This window comes from Pezoporus flaviventris, unplaced genomic scaffold (genome assembly GCF_033815535.1).
Source record: "Pezoporus flaviventris isolate CSIRO_AGI_PZ_B2104156 unplaced genomic scaffold, CSIRO_AGI_Pfla_v1 ptg000015l, whole genome shotgun sequence".
NCBI classification, from domain to species: Eukaryota; Metazoa; Chordata; class Aves; order Psittaciformes; family Psittacidae; genus Pezoporus; species Pezoporus flaviventris.
This window is the reverse complement of record NW_026892563.1, coordinates 10,151,802-10,170,827: the sequence shown is the minus strand read 5'-3', so window position 1 is coordinate 10,170,827 and position 19,026 is coordinate 10,151,802. Positions and strand designations below refer to the sequence as shown.

General features: G+C 43.6%; 1 long non-coding RNA gene across 1 annotated transcript; it reads right to left on the bottom strand.

Annotated features, from left to right (window-relative positions):
* Positions 1-15,164: 15,164 nt before the first annotated feature.
* Positions 15,165-17,470, bottom strand: LOC133269815 (uncharacterized). Its single transcript, XR_009743560.1, has 3 exons — positions 17,241-17,470; positions 17,049-17,142; positions 15,165-16,296 (listed from the first exon to the last, which is right to left on the bottom strand). It is a non-coding gene; the product is annotated as an uncharacterized LOC133269815 (long non-coding RNA).
* Positions 17,471-19,026: the final 1,556 nt, after the last annotated feature.

Sequence of the window (19,026 nt, the reverse complement as noted above, 5' to 3'; positions counted from 1 at the left end):
AAACTAAACATTTTTTTTTTTTGCCTGAAAATGGGCAGAGAGGGTGTGAGATGAATCATCCATGTACCCGAGCCTTCCTCCAAACCTCTGTGCCAATTGAAATTACTTAGAAGCCAAGCTGCCGTCAGAAAATTGTTTCTACCAGTGACGGGCCACAGCCAGTTCTGGTTTCCTGTCCATCTTGCAGAAGTTTTCAAATCACTCAGTTCAGTACTGCTCCTGGTGAGCAGGAGGTGTATGACTTAGGAAACAAGATCTTCCCCCCCCTCCACCTCTGAAGGTGCTTTGACTCTTTCCTGTGAGAGGACACACGCTACTTGTTACTGTCCAGAAGCCTGGGAACACATTCAAAAGAGATACAAAACCAAAAAATCCCCCTGGACTTATATGAAGCTCATTTATCTTCTAAGCTTTTCAGGGAAACATTTGAGGATCCTTGTACTGTGCCTGGCAAAAGGCATCCTGCCAGCTTTCTTTCAACTCTTTAAGAAGTAAAATGTGTTTAGTAACAGTCTCACTGAAGCTATTCAATCAAGAAATCCACCTTAACCACAAATAAAGCACCAGAACAGGACCCAGGAGGCCTTCTCTCTGTCCCACTCTGCTGTCAATCCAGAAGGGCACAACCCCACTTTTGAGAACCCGACAAATGGACATGGTGCATGGCTTCTCAGACACAGCACAACAGTAATGTGGCTCTCAGGCACTCACCACCAAGGCACCCCCAGAAAGCCAGAAGGCTTCTCCTCTCTCACCCCTGTCTTCAAGAAAAAAATGCCAAATGCTCTCCATCACCTTCCTACATTAAAATATTGCTGCCCAGCTTTCACAGATGGAGGCTTGTCCTCTGCACAGACCCTAGCATGAACGACTGACTCATGCAGTCACAACCCATGCATGTCATTCACACAAGCTGCCAAGAAGCTGAGAGCTTTGTGAGAAGGTTAAGGCTGACTTACGCTCTGCTCCTGGGAAGGTCTACCTAAATGTCTTGTAGAAATAGTAAGCAAGGATAAGCACAGACAGGCTCTGTATGGAAAAATAACAGCAACAACAAAAATCTCCAAAGAAGTTTACTGTGTTTTGGAGGCTTGCTTTGTGTTTTGCCTTGTCTTCTTTATGGAAATTTGGAAGGATTTTAAACCTTTCTCCCATTCCCTGATCTTTGGTGTTTTGATATACTGGGGTCTGGACCCAAATGATTGTTGCTACAGTCCAAACCACAACATACTGATATTTGGAAGACTGAAGTTACTCTGATTTTAGTTTGCCCAGCCTTGGTGTGAGTGGAAGGCTCTGCTTGAAGCAGGAGCACTGTTGTTCTGACACGCAGTCAGTAATAACACCAACCACAAAAGACACAGAGAAGGGTATCTGGTCAGTGGTGCAGCTCTTCACAAGTGGTGCAGGAGGTCTGCAGAGGTTACTCTGCCAGGCTGTATCGCAGGCAGGGATCTGAGGCTGAAGAAACTCCTGTTAAATTTCAGAGGGCTCCTGGTGGTGCCTGAATAATTTTCTGGTCAGAAAGGTTGTGAGGAAGGGAAGGAAGGAAGGAGATATTTCCTTGCAGAGCTAAAAACTAGACATGTCCAGCATTACTAATGTTCCCTATTGGTCTAGGAAGCCCAACACTGACTAGATGAAGCTGCTGGGGGCTTTGTGCATAGACTCTTAGGCTTCACCCTCAACCCCCTTCCCTCTGGGATCGTGAAGATTAACTCTACAGGTCAGGCTTAAATTTTAGACAGTTATCATTAGGAATTTGTCTCACTGTGAATTGTAAGTTTTCTGTCCTTAGTTATTTCCCTACAGTTTTCCTGGGAATGAGACTTTCCTGTGCAGTCCTCTAGGATTTGACAGAGCTCTTCACAAACACTGCACAGGCTTTGCTGTGCAATGCAGTCTTGAAAGGACAAGGAGGTTGAAGGCTGAGGTCTCTTAAGCTTCATTCCTCCAAGAGATTTCGAACTATCTTTGAGAGCTTTTTGCTAGCTACATCCCCTCTGTGGCAAAACTGGGAGGGGATGATCTGGCTTCGAGCACTTTTTAAAAAGCTTGAGGACTAAGAGCATTAGCTTCTCCACGCTGGCTAAAAAAAGGCCTGCTAAACCCGTTGAAACCAACTGAGGAGCAGAGCAGAGTTAATCCTGGAAAAAGCTCATGGTAGCTCAGTGACGCATGGCCATGCAAAGGCAGAACAGTGTTGCTAGTGATCTACTCAAAGAGGACTAGGAGAAGTTGCAGATAAATTTTGGGGTGTGGGTCATCCCTCAGGGCTGCCTGAGTGAAAGTGAGGGCTGCAGCTATGAAGCTTCTCACACTGCATCTTTAACATGTTGCTATTCTTCATGTAAGATTTTCTCGGGAGTTTTTGACATGTTTTCCATCTGCCTTCTGTATTCAGGCTCATGGAGGACAGCCATGAAGCACAGACACAAATGCTTTCTGCTTTACAAGGGCTGTGAGCTCTAGGCTGTGCTTGGAAAAACGTTTTATACTGTATTACCACTACTCCTTATGTTTCAGGGGTACAAACAGCACCTGTGTACCTGAAATGAGATCAAGGTCTCCCTCTCTGTTCCAGACGCTGTACTTCCAAGGAATAAAATCTCCATATTCAACCGTATAGTTTAAGCATCAGAAAACATATTTAAAGTTGTGATGGCATTCTGACTGGGTTAAACTTACTTGGGTGAAACATCTTCCCTTCATTTAAGGTGTAAGAGGCCATAAGCACTTTTATTAAATTAGCTTGCTGAGGAAATAGCACCCTTCAGCCAAAACATGGGTTCATCTCAAGGTCTAGATGAAAATGTCTGAAGCTTCTAAGGAATCTAAATTGCATGGAAGGATGAGGTTCCCTAAATATAGTTTTAAGAGAAGGCTTTGTATCTGTATGTACACAAATGCACAAGAGAAAGAAAAAGATGCAAATGCAGGGAAAATAAAAAAAAAGCAGAAAGAAACCTCAGAAGGGGATACGGAATTTCTGGTGGCAGGACCCAGAGAAATATCTGTGAGAATGGATGTTTAGAGTCCGAAAAGGGCTTGGAAGTTTGACAAAGAGGGCTACTGACTGTTGTGTGCTTCCCTTGAGATCAAGGTCTTTGGGCAGTCCCTCTAAATTAAAGGAATTGCATCCAGAAAGAAACTGTCATTAATTCCTTTAATTGAATCACCCCAAAGCTTTGCTAGTGGCTTGAGTTAAAAAAAAATTATACATCTTAGAATAGAAATACACCACTTTTCCTCATTTCTAACATACTTCAGTTCCAACATTGAGTTCTCAACAGGCAAACAAGGTGTCGGCAATGGAAATTATTTTCTACAAATTATACTGCTCCAATATAGTGCTGATAGGACAGGGGGTAATGGCTTTAAACTGAAATAGGTGAGATTTAGATCAGATATTCAAAGAAATTCTTTACTATGAGGGTGGTGAGGCTCTGGCACAGGTTCCCCAGAGAAGTTGTGGCTGCTCCATCCCTGGCAGTATTCTAGGCTGAGTTGGATGGGGCTTTGAGCAACCTGGTCTGGTGAAAGGTGTTCCTGCCCATGGCAGGAGGGTTGGAACTAGATGATCTTAAGGTACCTTCCAACCCAAACCATTCTATGATTCCATAACAAAAATCTTCCATGTGTCATAATGTATGTTATCAAAACTGTGCCAGACAACTTGAGTTTCAAATTCTAGGTAACTTTTCACACCTCTGTTTTGGTTTCTTTCAATTTGGTTTTGGTTTCTTTCAATTTGGTTTTGGTTTCTTTCAAGGAGTTTCCGTTGCTTTTCTGTAGAAGGATGACAGCCAGTTAAAGCCTGCAAGGATCAAGCAAACATTATCCTCATTATACAAACATCACTGAAATCCTCTGATGCTGTTTGTTCCTTGACATGGTTTCCATAGGGGCCCCTCCCTCAAGTCCTTGTTTAATTTTCAAATTTGCCCTGGAACCAAATTATTCAATTATGCTCTGACCCCATGAGATTTTGCAAAGGCAGCTTAAGTGCAGAATTTCCAAACTCCAATGTGGCAAGACACAAGGTGTCCTCTTTAATGTGTCAGCAACCTGTCCCAGCTCTCCATAGGTAATCAGGAGGATGATGACTCTACAGCTCAGCTAATGGAGCTCTTAAGGATTTCAGATATCTTACTGACAAGCTAAGAGGTGTCAAGTATTTCTTCATATGTCACTTTGCCATAAATATGATAGCCTAAGTAATTACAAGCTGGCATTAACTCCCCACTAGGCTGACAGCTATAAAAAGCTGGAGCTCTGGCCAGGGTCTTGGAAGAGATCCCTCTTTTGCTGCTGTTTTGCTGCTGTCCTTAGTTTGGACACAAAATCTGAGAAGGCAGGATAGTCCTGACTTTCTCCACCTGCAGCATCATGAAGAGCACAGTCTCTGTGTGACATGGGCCCAGAGAAACTTCATCTGGGTATGCATGACACTGTCTTTACAGCTGTCCAGACAGCTTCTTTTGGATCATTTCCAGAAATCACATGTAGAAAAGGAAAAAGCAAATTCTAGTGCCAATATGAGTATCTGATCAATGGCTGTACTTGCTAGTCAGATGAGGGTTAAACACAATATCCTCCACTCTTCTCATCCTTTCTCTACTGTAAATCAAAACCAATTTTCCTGAAGCCATGAAATGTATGCTGAAACAAAACAATCTATCAGACTGGGAAATCACGTCTGTTCTTTCCCCAAATAAATGGCCATGTGCCTCCCTTCCCCCTCTATGCCAATGAGTTGATTTGATAGGCATCTAACCTGTGTCACTCTCCTGTCGTGTTCTTCACACAGCGAGATTTCTTCTACTTCTCCTCTATGCTGTGCCGTTCTCTAATACGATGACAAGGCAAAGTGTGGAACTGGGTGCGAAAAGATCCTGAGGCTGTTTTCATTAACACGGAGAAAAGATTCACAATAGCCTTGTTTCTTGGAAGGTTTGAGAGGGAAAAAAAATATATCAGAAAAACATTAAGAGCACCTATTCTTTTGTTTTAAATCAGATCTTATACATCCACACCAGTTGAGAACTTCAAACTTGGCTATAGGGCTATAGTCCATAGACTCTTCCTCACTGAGTTAAGAGGCTCATTTTCTTGAGAGAGACAGGGAGTTTTCCTAGGGTACACAGAAGTTTTCCTCTTCCTCCCAAAGGAGGAAATATTCATGAGCTGCATCTGTAGGGCTGATACTGCAACACTAGCACACAACGGTTTTGTTTTTCCTACCTGAGTTGCATGATGCCTCATGACTTGAGAGCTCGGGTACAGCCTTGCCCGTTCCTAAGGACCCCACTGCTGTGGCTGGCTTGAACTTGAAGCTTTGGGCTCAGTTATGCTGCAACTGCCCCTTCCTGCTCAGGAGCGCATGCCCCAGCCTCCAGTCCTGGCCACGCTCTGCCCCCTTTGCTGAGGCTGCTGGCCTCTGTGGTGAGTGATTTTTCATCAGACATGAGAGGCTTGGAACCACACAGATCCTACTAGTATGGGCAGACAGAGGCTTTTGTTAATTACTCGTGCATACTCCTTTGGAAAAGCTGCAGCACGCAGGCAAGGCACTTATTTTATTCCCAGGCTAGCCAGAGGCTAGCCAGAATACACAGGCCCAGGAACCTGACCAGCATGTTTAAAATGAACAAATTCACTCCAGACTCTGCATGCTAATTAGAATCTACTTACTAGTAAAAGAATAGGTTCACTAGAAATAGGACTGGTAGTAGTCCTCTCACTGGATTAACCAGCTGTTATCTGGTCACCAGAATAAGCAAGCAGATCTTCAGATTGGTGATGGGTTCTTTTGCAAAAATGACCCTGATTTAATATTCTAAACAGAAGGAAATTCCTTTAGGAATTCTGGTTTATTGAATAAGCCAACTGGTCACCACCAACTCAGACTGGTTTGAGCAATTTACCAAAAAATTAAGATGTATGCACACCTGGTCCATTCTATATCTGTCTCCCCTTATCACTATCATCTCACAAATAGCACAGAATATGCACCAGGACAAGATCTTAACGCACTTGTTAAAACATAACACTTCATCATTGTCAGGCAGATAACCAAAAGCCCACTGCTGAGGATACAGTGCACTTTTAAAAGGACATAAACAATTTAGCACAAATGAAAAATAAATCTGGCCTGTCTTAATAAAGACCTCATAAATGCACTCATGAATTACAATGAGGTATATAGAGCTGGGGGGAAAGATACCACTCTAATATGTATTTTTTCATCTGTGGTGTTGTCTCACTTAAAACAAATAAAGGCAGGGGGAACTATGCCAGGTTACAAATGCGAATGAGAACCAAAATTCTTAGCGGTAAATCCTCTCTTTCAAAATCAAGAAATATCCTTTTTGGTGCTAAATGTTGTGGTTTAACTTCCCTGGAGGTGCACATAAAATCATACCTAGGAGAAGAGGCTACTCACTGTCCCTCCAGCTTTGTGCATTTTAAATACAGACATTCATACTTGCACATAGATAACCCTCTGTGTGTGTGTGTTTTTGTAATTCCTGAGGTATGAGAGTTAGTGCTTCCCACAAGGAAGAGCAGTACCATCAGTCAGCCTCTCAATAGTTTCTTGCGCCTGTATGAGTTGTTACAATGGAGGGAATCATGGCCCTGCACAAGCAAGATTCCAAGTAACTCCTGGAGCCATTTCTTTTTCCTCTCATGCTGGAAGGACAATGGGGGAAGGTTGTCCACTTTTGTAATAGGCATCAATACTATCAAACAGCATAATCACTGCAGGGAAAAGTATCTAGACTTTTTCTAAAGTCAAAATAGGTTTGTGAGAAAGAAACCAAGAGAAACTATCCTAGGGAATGCCAGCTCCATTTCTTGAGTGGTGCTCAGCCCAGTTGCACATCACCAGTGCCTCATCTCCATGCAGGTTTTGTCTCTCCATCCAGAAAAGCCACAGGAACATTTTTGCTAGGTTCTGCCCTCCAAATCCTAGTTCTTCCTTCATGCAAAGCAGTTGGCAATGATTCTACACTTTGATCTACATTTGCTCACAGCATCAAGCCTTTTCTTCTAGGATCTCTGCGGTCAACCCTCTGTTGCAACAGAAGCAAGATCCTCAATAGACATGAAACCCTCGGGTTTTAATAATCACATCATCTACTCCTATTTCAAACAGCTGTAGGTGGTGTCTTCAAATGGACAAAGTATTTTGGTATGGCAAAGCTTTGCAGAGAGCTACTGTACGCAGGGGTAGGTACCTCCTGGTGCCAGAGAAAAAAATTGGCTAGTTTACATGCAAAGTCTCCCTGGAGCAATGAAAGAGCAAATAAAAAGTGAGAAAAGGTAACGTTAAAGCTTAAATTTATTGCATAACAGTAAGTATGCATCTCCAGACTTTGACTGAGTTCAGTGGTAGGAGGAACAGGTCCTTCTTCCAAAATTTACCAAATACTCGCTTTTCTTTCAATGCAACTCTCTAGCTGATCCAAAGCTTCATTCAAATGCAATATTTTATGCCTGCTAAAGAAGCTTACGTTAAGGGGTTTTTTGTTTATGTACTTCTCATGACCTATGTCATCTTCCCACATATGTCTATTGCTTCATCTTGATCTATGTGCAGCTGCAAATATTATGTGCCAAAAATATCCTGGCTTCTTTTGCAGTGAAGGTAACATGAAATAAAGTTATTCTTGCACTGCAGCTCTCTCCAATTTGATGTGACAGATTTTTGCCTTTTGCATTTGTTTGCATTTGTCCCTTTTACCTGGTCATAGAAAACCAAACATACAGTATAATCACATTTGGTAAGAACATGTGAAAGCAGACTTTACCAGAATTAGCACATTGTCTGTAGAAACACACAATCCCTGTGTATCACTTCTTAATGGAGCAGACCCAGTGGTGTAGTAGTTCTGGGGAAATAACCAATTTTTTAGCTATTGATGAGAAAGTGTGAAATAGAAAAAAAAAGAGTTCTTTTCCAGTGGGAAATATGAAACTAATTATTTTTTCCCTTAAGACCACACATAGGCAATAACAACGTTTCATGAGAAGTATTTTCAAATAAATATATAGTGTGAATCAACCTCTCCACCTCAAACCAACTCTGAAGACTGAATCTCACAAACAAATTTGGCCTTAGAGATTTCAGGTCCAGAAAGAAATCCAGGATTTAAAATGGTCAGAAAACAGTGCTAATTCTGTCACTTGTGAACAAAATTTCTTTTGCTTGTAGCAGCATCATTGTTTAGGATGCCTCCTAGATAGCAAATGATGTGCTTCAAGAAACTTCAATTTCTACCAGATCTACAAGTTAGCCCACTTTAAGCCCTGGAATTAACTACAGACAGCAGGAGCAACCTGCATATCAAAGGAAATAATAGGGTCCTTAGAAACTGAGAAAAGGAAATAGGAACCTTTCGAATGAAAGGGAGAGAAGAGACCAACATCTCTCTCATTCCTCATTAATGAGCAAAGTGAACAAGCTTCTTTTAGAAAGGACAGATTTTCATCAAATTAGTTAACAGCCAAAAAAAATAACAAAGACTAGGAAACTGCATGGGCCATATTTCAAGCTGAGAAATATAAAGACAAACCACCACCACCTAATTCAGTTCTCCCTCATTTCTGAGAATATGGTGCAACATACTTGTTTTTCAGAAATGAAAGAAATCAGCAAATCGGTGTATGGCGGCATTGGTGGCAGGCATCTGAAACATTACTGGAGCAAGCACCAGGTAGGATTTATAATGAATAATGTTAGAATTTAATTTTGTCTTTACAAACTTAGAGGTGAAGTAGACAGGATAAACTTCTTTAGAGAAGCCCAGCAAGCAGATAGCCTGGACTTACCCACATATTGCACCTCTCAGGGTGGTTAGTTCAAATTAAATCATTAGCTGAGAAGGAATAATCCTGGTAGGTTCAGAAAACCGGATTTAAATTTGGCCTGCTAGCAAAATTTTGAATGTATTTACTTTGGATTCCATTTCTCAACCCATATTAAAGCTCCATAGCATAATCAATTATGGGCTTATTGCAAAGTACAGTAGGATTCAATCTCCAGGAATGCCTCAGGGTATGTCTTAGAAGAACGATAAAACTAACAGTAATGGGTCTACAGCTTCTAAGGCTAATTTCCACAGTTACAAATTTTATAAATAAATAGAAGGAATGTCAACTCTCAGTCACTCAGCTTGAGGTCTCTCATGCTGACAATTCCTCTCTTTTCGGATACTCTCCTGTTTCTCAGATATATTCCTTTTTCTGTTCCAAAGCCCCTGTGACTTGTTCAAAGCACTTGCATTCCTACCTTTTATATCACTAAATGGAGCAAAGAACTAACACATCCAGGAATATAGAGCATGCACAGAAGGGGATAGCAGCATCCCTAGTGCTGAAGTTGCATCTCAAGGAACAATCATACCACCCGCAACTATGATTTCATGAGATCTCAAACTAAGCAGCATGAGCCATGCATCAAGTGGAAGAAAGGCTGCCTTGGAAAATTCAAGAGCTATGGGTAGTGGCATTTGTTGTTTTGCAGTAGTTTCTCTTCAGTAGGCTAGATGACACAAGAAGAAAGACTCCCAAACTCAGTTGCTGTCTGCTGAAGTTCATGAGATTATTCATTTCATATCATGTGAAGAAAAAACGAGGAGCATTCTGCCATTGGAGTTGCCATTTCCCACTGGACACTGCTGAGTCCCACTAGCAAGCCTTATTAGAATCAATGAAACTGTGCTGTGTCCCACCAGCAGCCCAATTTCAGCAGACTGGTGATGTTCGCCCACCAATCTGTGCAGCACTTTGCAGAAGGACATGCAGAGGGAGGCCAGAAACTCTGCTGGGGACAGTGTTCCTTGCTCAGCCACAGTGGTGCCATGCTATAGGGCAAGGTTCCCCTGGCAGCTACCCCTGGCACATCAGGGGTACCAATCAAGACCAAGTTCCTGAGCAGGAAGAGATTGGATCCGCCTGATCAAGTGGAACAAAGCATCTTTGTCAACAGGCTCACCAACCTGGTGAAGAGCACATTATACTAGGACTGGCGTGGGAGAGAGATTACCGGAAATCAAGTCAGGAAGTGGTAGAACAGGATGGCAAGCAAGGGTTATGGGGTAACAAGAGAGAAACCCCTTTTAAACAGAAGGAAAAAACATTTTTCACTGTAAGCGTGGTTGAACGCTGGAGCAGGTTGTCCAGAGAGTTTGTGGAGTCTCTATCCCTGGAGATATTCCAAACCTGATCAGACATGCTCTGAGCAACCTGTTGTAGGTGACCTTGCTTTGACCAAGGGGAATGGGACTAGACAACTTCTAATCTGAAGCAAGAAGAGGTGCCTTCTTGCTTCAACCATTCTGTGATTCAGCCTTTCCCTCCTCTCCTTCCTGCATCTCTTTCAAACATATTGTCTCACTGTTTCACGCATCAGTGCAGCTCTTCTCAGAGGTGCCAACACATACAAAAAAGTGTCTGGCACTGCTACCTGATGGTGTGGTTAAAACCCCAACAGCACTTTGTCAGTTAACGTTTCCAGTGTCCTTATCCCAGGTGAGATTGCACTGGGACCAACGAGTCTAGATACAACAGAGGAAAATACACCTCATTACTTTGGAATCCTCCATTAAAATGTAATCTGCTGTATGTTGTTATAAATTTTGTCAACGAATATTGGCCTTAAAGGATAAGATTAAAAACCATGGGGAAATAACATGCAGTTGAAATGGCCAATAAAAGCATACCAATATCCACACAATCTTCAAGATCTAATATGATCTAATAAACAGAAGATCAACTTGGAAACTAAGACTGTCTAAATCCTTGCCTCTGCTACTCCCTAGGCTGTCTAACCTCACACAGGTCACTTGACCTTTCCATAATATCACTTTATGCACACAGTCCTACTTGCTCCTACATCTAGCTGTGAAATGGGGTTTGAAACAATTAACTACCCACACTTCTTATTTGATGACAGAACTAATTAGTTCCTTTGTGTATGAAGAATTCTAATGCTGCTATTGCCATCAGAGTATTCCTTCTAGACAGTAACTGCATTTTATAAGAATACTAATACTGTTTCTAAGCAGTCACATAATGGTTGTCTCATCACATACAAACATCATCATGCTTTGTGTTGGATGTTTACATAGGAGAAGGGAAACTCTTGGGGGCCATTCCAAAATTCTCCCTCATTGAGAAACCCCTGGAGAACACCATGCTTGCTGCCAAATTCTTAAGAGAATTTCAGCCAGGTTTAGAGTCACTGGCTGCCTCCCCCCTCCCTTCATGATCTCCCCCTACAACTGCCCTTCAATGACCATGGCCACCCTTCCTCTCTCTTCAAGATCTTCCTTCATGGCTGCCCCTCCTTTCCCTTCATGATCTTCCCTCATGGCTGCCCCTCCTCTCTCCTCATGATCTTCCCTCATGGCTGCCCCTTCTGTCCCCTCATGATCTCCCCTCATGGCTGCCCCTCCTGTCCCCTCATGATCTTCCCTCATGGCTGCCCCTTCTGTCCCCTCGTGATCTCCCCTCATGGCTGCCCCTCCTCTCCCCTCATGATCTTCCCTCATGGCTGCCCCTTCTGTCCCCTCATGATCTCCCCTCATGGCTGCCCCTCCTCTCCCCTCATGATCTTCCCTCATGGCTGCCTGTCCTGGGTTCAGCAGTAGCAGTCATTTTTCTCCTTCTTGGTAGCTGGTGCAGTGCTGTGTTTTTGACTTTCAGCCTGTGAACAATGCTGACAACACCGATGTTTTTAGTTGCTGCTCAGTAATGTTTACTCTGACCAAGGACTTTCTGAGTCTCATGCTCTGCCAGGGAGGAGGGGAAGCCGGGAGGAAGCAGAGACAGGACACCTGACCCAAACTAACCAAAGAAGTATTCCATACCACAGCATGTCATGCCCAGTATATAAGCTGGGGGCAGTTACCCAGAAGGGCTAGATCACTGCTTGGTCGGGCTGGCTATAGGTCGGCAGGTGGTGAGTGGTTATATTCTCTCCCCTTGTTATTTCCCTTATCATGATTATTACTGGTGGCAGCAGCAGTGGTTTGTGTTATACCTTAGTTACTGGACTGTTCTTATCTCAACCCATGGGAGTTATATTCTTTCGATTCTCCTCCCTATCCCTCTGAGAGCAGGGGAGGAAGTGGTGGGGAAGTGAACGAGTGGCTGCATGGTTCTGAGTTACCAGCTGGGCTTAAACCACAACACTGCCCCGCCTCTCCTATCATGATCTCCCCTCATGCCTGCCCCTTCTGTCCCCTCATGATCTTCTCTCATGGCTGCCCCTACTCTCCCCTCATGATCTCCCTTCATGGCCACCCTTCCTCTTCCCTCATGATCTCCCTTCGTGGCTGCCCCTCCTCTCCCCTCATGATCATCCTTCATGGCTGCCCCTCCTCTCCCCTCATGATCATCCTTCATGGCTGCCCCTCCTCTCCCCTCATAATCTTCCCTCATGACAGCCCCTTCTTTCTACTCACAATCTTCCCTCATGGCCACCCCTCCTGTCCCCTCATGATCCCCCTTCATGGATGCCCCTTCTTTCCCTTCCTTCATGGCCACCCCTCCTTTCCCTTGATGATCTTCCCTCATGGCTTCCCCTCCTCTTTCCTCATGGCTTCTCCTCCTCTCCCCTCAAGATCTCCCCTCATGGCTGCCCCTCCTAGAAGGAGGATGCATGAGTATTTCATGTGGCTTTTCAGTCTGTTAGCCTGCTGGATAGCCTTTTTGGCTTTATTTTCAGCAGAATCCCACAGGCTGTGAATTGCTTAGTGATACCTGCTCCCCATTCAAGAAACCTAGCTCACGGCTAGTTCTGGTATGCCAACAACTGCAGGAAAAGCACCCATTTGCTTTTTCCTAGGTGTAATTCCCTCTGAAATGCCAATAGGAAATATTTATATGGAAGGATGCAGAATGAAGCAACTTTTCTTGGTATCATTAATGCTGTTGTCAATTCTGGCCTCTGTTGTTCCACATGTGGTGCACAAAGACTGTCATTTTTCCAGGAGCTCAATGTTACCCAGAATAACTCACTTTCAAAAGCTGCAACTGCCCTGACAGTCTGGCAGGACTAAGAGGAATAAAGATTGAATCTCCAAATTGCAGGGGAACTGCAGGCAGGGTCAGTCACCTATACATGTTTGGGACGACTATGAGAGGGAGACGCAACACAGGACAACATGGTGGTCTCTTGGGTCTTTAATATGTCTGTCATGTGGAGTGTTGTAGCACTGAACAATATAGGCCTTTTAATTAGAGGTGGAGACAGATACCTCATGCATCCATGCCAGAAATATCCAACCTGCCTGTTTTAAATAGCTTTTCATCCATGGCAGAGCTCTTTAAACTTTCTCCTTTTATTAAAACAGCTCAACTGAGACCATTTTAATGTGCCCCCATCTAGTTATTTTATTGGAAAATATTAAATGTGTGGACCAGGTGAAATTAAATGCTTTGAAAGTGGAAATCAAGCAGTACTTTCAGTTTTTAAAAGCAGCTTCCCCTCCTTGTGCTGATGCACTTAATATTATCCTCTTATTTAAGACCTATTGTTTGAGCTAAAATTGTGAATAACACCTTAATGGGCATGAACAAAGGAAATGATAAGTAAGAAAAATACAGCTCATTAAAGAGAGTGTGATTAAAAGGATAAATGGACTTCCAAAGGCTTGGGACATTTTTCTCTGGTTATTAACCAATCTTCCTAGCATTCTTTCCACGACGTGCCAAGGGTAGAATAAAAGCATGAGAAGCCAAAGATAGCATGTCCTCCCCAGCTGCTGAGACCAGCAGGTCACCTCCAGGGAAAGGCTGAAATGGAGGCACAGAACAGACCACTTCTATCTTGAGCACAGAAGTCATGTCTGTTTTGTGGAAAAGACCAAGCTGTTACAGATGCCACTTTCCAGACTGGCATGTCCTAGCTGAAGGCTTAGCCTGGATGGTTAAGCCTCATGCATGGGAGTCAGCTGACATCCTCACAACCATGTGGGCAAGTTAAAGCCCATAACCAGAAAGACAGCAGTGCCCATATGCCTCTTGCCAAGCCAGGTAGGCAGCCAGCCTTAAAAGTACTTATAATTTCAGGTGAGACTAGCTAAGAGAAGAGGGGGCGTTAGGACAGTAGTTGGCAAGAAACTAATTCCTCAAATGAATACACTGAAAAGTTTTTTCAGCCATGATTAAAATACCTCCTCCTGGTTCTCACTGAAGTACTGCGTTTTAGGTCCCATCTGACACTAAGGTCATTCATAGAGGAGAGGAACAATACACAGACACAGGATTGTCACCACAGTGGTATTAACAGCTGTGGTCCAAGCCCTGTGTCAGGATGTTTACAAGCCCAGGATGGGAATATAACCACGCTCCTTATCCCCAGTGAAGGCTGCCCCTGACTGGGCTGCCCTTCTGTCAAGAGCAAGCACTGGAAGAGTTGTCTGGACATTCAAAGAGTTCTCCTGCCCCAAACAGGCATTCTCCTTGGCACAGCTTTGAAATAACTTGCATATCAATCGTTTGCCGCACCTGGTGCAGAACAGCCCTTTCTTTGTAACTGGATCTGTGTGATATGGTGGTTGCAGTGGGATCCCAGTGCATTTTTGTGGTTCACATCATCCAAAGGCTGAGAAACATTCCTCTAGGCAAAAACACAGTTCAAGAGCTAGCAAAAAGGAATTCCCAGAGCTGCAGGGGGACAGAGGGGGACTGAGGGGGACTACAGGATACAGAGTCAGTGAGGCAAAAGGAAATATTCTAGTGTAATCAAGCTGTAAAGGCTGACTGTTAAAACATGCCTATCCCATCTACCTTGGCAAGAGCACCAGTGTAAACTGTACTAATTCAGCTGGGAGGGAGGTGAGGACTTCCTTAAAGGCAGCATGACAAAGACATGACACCAAAGCTGGCCTTTCATGAACCTGCTGCAAGATGCAGCAAATCCATTTTATACAGCCCTGCTGAATGGACAGCTGTGTATGTTCATACCACAGCGCTCTCACAAGAAAAAAGGAAAGGAGACATATGGGAACAGTACTTCCCCCAAATTTTGGGTTGTTTCATGTTTTATTTTAAGGAACAAAGTAATAAAGACATAGTAGTACAAATAAAAAATGTAAAATACGACTTTGAGAAAAAATGTAAAATATGACTTTGAGTTGACCTAAAGAGGATATGGGATATGGACAATAAATAAAATATTTCTGAAACTAAGGAATAAATCTCGCTCTGGGAATTCTCAGGGAGGGGAAAAAGCATTCATAAAAATTCACTCCTGTCTGAGCTGCAGCCCTGAACCTCCCATGCACTAGATGGGAGACACTGATAAATCTAGGAGGCCAAACGTGCCAACCAGCTCATATGTTTTCAGTGAGCAATGACAGGGAGCCAAATTGCTTTACTCCGATTAGTGAAAGTCCTCTGACTGCAAAATACACTGTGTGAAAAAAATATTGAGTTTTAGTTTGCTGACACATCAATTTAAGAGAATTATTGCTCTCACATAGAGGCCAAAACATGTATCTCCCTTCATGTATGTGCAGTAAAAACTAATTGCCAACTTTTATGTAGGGGCAAAAGGGGAGGGAGTGGTAGGAACGGTATCTTTCAGACCTGTGGCAGCATGTTCTGACTCTCACATGTTATCTCAGTGGTAAACTACTGGCATTTTATTTTATTCCCATGGACAAAACAAGCTCTCCGTAAACAGCATAAGCATGACACACATTTTTTTAGCTGCCTTTTCTCTAGAGAAGTTTCCAGAAAGCTGTTTCATCCAGCTTCTGAGCCATAAAGTCTCACAGATGTCGAAAGAGACCACTCATCTGAAATCCATGACTAGACTGTCTCCTGCTGCGGCTTAAATCTTGCTTTCCTTTCAGAATTAATTTGGGGACAGTGGGGGAAGCTGGATGCCAAGGTGCTTGGGGTATGTTGCCATTTCAGTGCCCCGTCCAAGCGGTTTTTAAGCCCTGTCACGTGCTGGAGCTGATTCAATTATGCTATTTCCTGATTTGCTATGACGCTCCCCTCATTCAGAGGAAGGGGGGCTGCGAGTCCTACGCACACTAATACCACTCAGACAATAGGCATGCAAAATTGATGTTCATGCAATATCTTTAAGTCTCCAGAGATTTGTATTTTAGCTATTGCACGAAATGCTTCGCTTCCATTGCCTTTCTCATTCACCTTTGTTTCCCAGCTCACCGTCTCATCTTCCATGTTGGCTGGGGCTCCTGACTGCTGCAGGTTTCTTCATTGCATATTCAGGAGATCTACTGGTGCAAAGCAACTCATTTTCACCACCTGAAATTCACACCGTGAAGGCAGAAATAATCAAATATTTTGAAAAAAACTGGTGAAGCGAAACACTGCACATTAATTATTGTGATAGTTATAGGATAATTATTAATTATGCTTTCCAGCAATTCCTCCCTAGTATTTCGTTGAAATCTTCAGCTCGACACAGAAATTTGTATAAACTCTTCTAATGCAGCATTTTACAGTCAAAATATATAGTTTGCTCCTGGTTCTGCTGGAAGGTTTTTCTCTGCAATAAAAGAAGGACTAGCCCTCCCTAGGATGAGAAAAAAGAATTTACACAGCTTACTACTCTGGTGCTACCTGTGCCAAAACCAGAAGAAGAAAGAGGAAACAAAAATGGAGTTTTCTAATCCCAGCTTTCTCTTATCCCCAGTCATTTTGACACTTCTCCATTTTCTCACAGTGGACTGCCTTTGATTTGCTTTCACATAAAGGCCTAGCTGACAGACAACTGTAAGAACAAAGGGGCCCAAACAGGAGAGGAGACTTTGGGGAGGTGCCAGCCATGAGGAGGAGGGGATGGCTTGGACCCGGCAGGGGAGACAAGAGGGTTGAGGAGGCTGAGAGCAGGGCAGTGTTGTGCACAGGCAATAGGCAAATGAGAGGTAATGGCAGAGAAGAGGGATGGAAATAAATGGGATATGAAATGCAAGGAAAGGTGAGGGTAAGGATGTAGAGTCATGGGGTGTCTTATTGCCTAGCCAAAGAGAAGAAACTGAGAGAAGCAGGATGACCGGCCTGCATGAAGGAACAGCCAGGCCAAGTGGAGCTCCTTCTGTGCCTGCCAAGGCTGAGCCCTGATCCATAGGTCTTGGTTAGATGTCCCTGCTGAAGGGTAGTAAGATCCAGGAAGGAAGTATGAAAATGACTTTAGGAAACATCTTGCACCTTTCCAATGTATTTGAAAAGGGATGCAGGACGTGTACCCTCACAGCACACTTCTCATGGCTGGGGAAACATGAGGGTTCCTCTAGGCCACCCTGTGATTCTGCCCTTGTGCCTGGGGTTTCCAAGCCAGTGCTTCCCTCTGTGGGGTTGCTCTGAAGACACAGGTCTCAAACTGGGGGCAGGTCGCTCAGGAGAGCAGGCACAGAGCTGACAATAGGGAGAGAAGTGGAGAAGTGCTGTGGAAATGCTACCAAGCCTTCACCTCTCCTCTTCTGGGTCTCCCAACTCCAGCAGCTGTTTGCTTTGTGTTACTAGAAGACAGAGAAGAGCAGGACCAAAGGCTCAATAGGGGTGGAGGTGTGCCCTCCTTGTGAGGGCTGGCTCACACTCCTCATCTGATGAGTTATGGCAAGCATATCTGCATTTCATTTCCCCTGGGGAAAGTCCAGCCTTGCTGGCTAGGATGCGAGTGAGAGGGAACAGGGCCTCAGGACACTCAGGACAGAGAAGCCATGAATGTATGTCAGTGTGACAAGGAGCTGTGGAGGCAAACAGGAGAGGATGAGCAGACAGGAGGCAGAGACAGGGTACAAAAACCTGCCACTGGGGAGATTTGTGGAACAGCTCTGAACAGGGTTGGGGCTGACATTGCTGGACTTCAGGATGCAGCAATACTTCAGCTGGGTACTAGACAACATGGGTTGTTCTGCATAGGGGAAACCTGAAGGAGCTGGAAGCAGGCAGGCAAGTGTTTGGGATAGACCAATGCATATTAGAAATGCATGCATGGGAGGAAGCCAAAGTACTGCAGGATTAAAAAAAAAAAAAAAAAAAAGAAAAAAAGGAAAAAAGAAAAAATATTTAAGTTGTTTTAGAGCCACTACTTGACATAGCTGAACAGCGTTCAAGCATTCAGAACCTTAACAGCACTAACAGAAATGTAAATTTCTTAATGACAGCGTTTCCTACACAGTCCTTTACCATATAAGAGATGCATAACGGGAGCTAGGCAATCTAATGGAGATTAACTGCTCAAAATAAAAAATAAACCCCACAACACTTCTGCACAGCACTGACTGCTGCCTTAGCTCCCCATCCTCTGGCAGCTTCCCAAACACACAAGTTCATATCGTGAATGCTGAATTGGAAAAGCTGGAGGGCAGAGCTCTTGTGAAAACCACAGGGGGAGAGCATACATGAAGGAAAACCTTTCTGCATGACAGGATTTAAGCTGGAAGGTACTTCTATTGGGGAAATAGCCCCACATACCAAGGCTGAGCCAGGGAAAATATGACCTCGCTAGAGTGTTGATTAAACCTACTGTAATCCAAAGAAACAGCAATTTGCTACTTAATTGTAGCCAGTCACAAAAGGAAAGAAAAAGAAAAAAGGAAACAGTAAGAGAGTATTTCCTCACTTTTAAAATTTTTGTTCATGGTGACTTATTACTCATACACGGTGTAGGTATTCATTTAAATAATAGATAGATACCTACCTCCAGGTACAGAATCGGGCATGCTGCAAAATATGTAAACAAATTAAAGCTGGGCTCAGTGCCCAGATAAGAAAGCTCACCAAACCCAAACAAGCCAACCGCAAAAGCTCAGTTCTTAGCAAAAGAGAAGAGTTCCAAAATAATGTTTGAGGTATGAGAGTAAAAAGCTGTAATGCTTTTTTACCTGACTGGAAATGTCTGATTAGTGGCATTACATCAGCCTATGTGTCAAGGTTTTCTTATGATAAGCGCTGTACAACTATAATAGTGAGAGATGGCTCTTGCTGCCTACAAAGAAGAGGCAGTCAAGTCATAGGAGAGGAATCTGA